We start from the raw sequence: 3,482 nt of genomic DNA, 5'->3' as shown, positions 1-3,482 counted from the left end.
GTCCAGGGATGAGGCCCAATGCTGTTCCTCCTCACCCTGACGGCACGGTAGGCCGGTCGCCACCTCTACGGCCACTAACCCCAACGCCCACAGGTCGACGGACGTGTCATACGGCTCTAGCCTGCGCTGTTCCGGTGCCCAGTACACCATGGTTCCTGCTGGCTCGGTGAGCAGGGGTCGGGCGGTGGTGAGTGTTTCGGCCAACCCAAAATCTGCTAGCAGGAATCGGCCCCGGCGGCGTAAGATGTTGGCTGGCTTGATGTCTCGGTGTACTATTTGCTGACGATGACACTCCGTCACGGCTGCTGCTAACTGCCGCATCACGCGGAAGAACCGAGACGGCTGGTTCCTCGGCCCTTCTCGACGCAGGAAGGCATTTAGGTCCTCGTCGCACAGAGGCATTACCATAAAAAGGTAGTCTCCCTCTATGATGGCCTCTTGCAGGGGTATTATATTTGTATGTTCTAGGGACCTGAGTATGTCGACTTCCTGGATGGCGTGGTGAGTCAACATAGTCCTTTTCACCGCCACTGCTTGGCCGTGTCGTTGGCCTCTATAGACACGCCCAAAGCTGCCTTCTCCCAAGATCTCCCCCAGGTGTAAATGTTCCATCTGAAACATGTGAACTAGACACCTTTTGTCTTACGGAACACTGGTTCTGGTTGGCCGAGCAACTACAGTTATTCAGATCAACAGGTAAACGGAAAATAATAATATAATCGGTAACGGAAAAAATATATACATATATATATTCGGTGACGGAAAAATAATATATATTCGGTAACAAAAAAAAAATAACGGATTTCCTCCTTTTAGAACGGTTAACGGATCATGTCAATAATATTATTATGCATGAAATGGTTTTAAATCTTTAATGTGTATGTTAGTGATTTTTCTACCCTCTGTATCTTTCAGGTCATAGACGACAGGTGAAACGACTTTAACAACGGTGAACGGTCCGGAAAACTTCGGAGCCAACTTGGCGGCGAAACTGTCAACGGCAGAGGATAAAGGACGGTCCCGGCGTAGAACTTTATCTCCCACATGGTATCGGATTTCTCTTCGTCGAAGATTGTAGTGGTGAGCCTGTTGTTGGAACGCACGGTATAATTTAGTACGGACGAACTCATAAGCCTCCTGGAGATGTTTGATCTGTTGAGTACGGTAAGTCATATCTCTATTTTCTTCTTCTGTACGGTTGGATTCTCCGTTCATTTCTTCATTGTGGGGGTTTGTCGAATAAATCGCCCTCGGGACTTCTAGTTCCCTTCCATAATTTAAAAATGCCGGTGTAAATCCAGTAGACTCCTGTTTAGCGGTGTTGATGGCAAACGTTAACTCTCCTATCTTTTCATCCCAGGTTCGTTGATCGGCTTCACAAAACTGTGCTATCATTGTCTTTAGGGTACGGTTAGCTCTTTCTACAGGGTTGCATTGAGGAGTATACGGTGGTGTGAAACGGTGAGCGATGTTCAGCTCTCGGAGACTGTTCTTGAATAGTCTGCTGTCAAATTGTACTCCATTGTCGGATATTACTATTTTTGGGCAACCGTATTTCAGTATGACTTGTTCGTAGAGGGCCGAATAAACAGTTTTGGCGGTGGCTTTCCGCAACGGACGACACTCTACCCACTTTGTGAACCGGTCTTGCATTACCACGATGTAGGAGTTTCCCTTTTTTGACCGTGGCAATGGTCCAACTATGTCCGTGGATACTTCTTTGAACGGCGCATCCGCCATTCGGTGTGGTTGCATCTTACCAGGGGTTTTCTGTTGTGAAACTTTGTACTTTTGGCACGATGTGCAGTTCCTCACGTATTTCGCAATGTCTCTAAACATCCCTGGCCAGTAATAATTTCTGGCTATCCGTGCAATCGTCTTAGCAATCCCCATGTGACCTGCTAGTTCTGAGTCGTGGTTTTCCTGCAGTACTTCTGTTCGCTGTTCGGATGGTACACAGAGTTTCCAGGGTTGGCCGGTTCCATCTTCTGTGAAGTCGGATGAGTCCCAGAAATGTCGCAACAGTTTTCCATTTTCAACGGCGTAGTCAGGAAAATTTGCTGGGTCTTTTTCCACCTCCTGTAACTTTTTGTTGTACCATTTGCACTGGGTTGTTTCTATCTCGGATAAACATACGGAATCCAGGGACGGCAACGGGTTTCGGGACAGGCTGTCGGCTAATTTGTTCATCGATCCTTTACGGTACTGGACTTCGAAGTCGAATTGCTGAAGGAAGACGGCCCATCGAGCAATTCTTCCGGACGGTGACTTGATGGAGTTAAGCCATCTCAGACTCATGTGATCGGAAATTACTGTGAAATGGAATCCTTCTAGGTACGGTCGCAGTTTCTCTATGGAAAATACTATGGCGAGACATTCTTTTTCTGAGACGGAGTAATTTTTCTCTGCGGGGTTTAATGTTCGGCTCACATAGGCGATTACTCTCTCCTCTCCATCGATCACTTGTGTTAGGGCACCTCCAAGGCCCATGTCACTGGCGTCAGTTTGCAGAACGAACGGTTGGGTGAAGTCTGGACAAGCCAGTATCGGAGATTCTGTGAGTTTTTGTTTCAGAAGCTCGAAGGCCTTCTGCTGGTCTTCTCCCCATTTCCAACGGTGTTTCTTCTGCAGTAATCGAGTCAACGGAGAAACTAAATCGGAGAAGTTCTCTATGAAACGACGGTACCAGCTGGCAACTCCAAGGAATCGACGAAGTTCTCGGACGGTTTTCGGTATTGGTAAAGACACTATCGAAGACACTTTGTCGGGATCGGTACAGATGCCATCGGAGGTGACGACATGTCCAAGGTATTTGAGGGATTTTCGCACAAAGTCACACTTGTCGGGGTTGAGACGAAGATTGGCTTCTCTCAACCGTCGGAATACTTCTCTCAAGTTCTCCAGGTGCTCCTCGAAAGTTTCCCCCAGGACAACTATATCGTCCAGGTAAGCGAACGCTTCCGGTTCCATTTCTGGGCCAATGACGGTGTCTAGGAACCTCTGGAAGGTGGCTGGGCTTGCATGTAAACCGAACGGCATCACGGTGAATTGGAACAGACCTCTTCCGGGGACGGTAAATGCAGTAATCGGACGGCTCTCCTTTGCTAATGGTATCTGCCAGTATCCTTGTTTCAGGTCCAGTGTGGAGATGTACTTCGCTTTTCGGAGTTTGTCCAGAATCCCAGAAATGTACGGCAACGGGTATGCATCTTTCACAGACACTTGGTTAACAGCACGGAAGTCGATGCAGAAACGGTACTTTCCGTCTTTCTTCTTGACCAATACAACAGGTGAACTCCACGGTGACTTGGAGGGTTCAATCACTCCCTCAGCCAACATACGGTCCACTTCCTGATTGAAGATCTCCTGCATTTTCGGATTTAGGGGTCGGTACCGTTGTTTGATTGGTTCGGTGCCCGGTTTCAGTTTGATCTTGTGTTCAATCAGGTCGGTTGTACCATACAGGTCTTCGAACTTCTTTA

Source organism: Coccinella septempunctata, chromosome 5 (genome assembly GCF_907165205.1).
Source record: "Coccinella septempunctata chromosome 5, icCocSept1.1, whole genome shotgun sequence".
Classification (NCBI taxonomy): Eukaryota; Metazoa; Arthropoda; class Insecta; order Coleoptera; family Coccinellidae; genus Coccinella; species Coccinella septempunctata.
The sequence above is the reverse complement of the archived record's forward strand: the minus strand, read 5'-3'. Positions refer to the sequence as shown.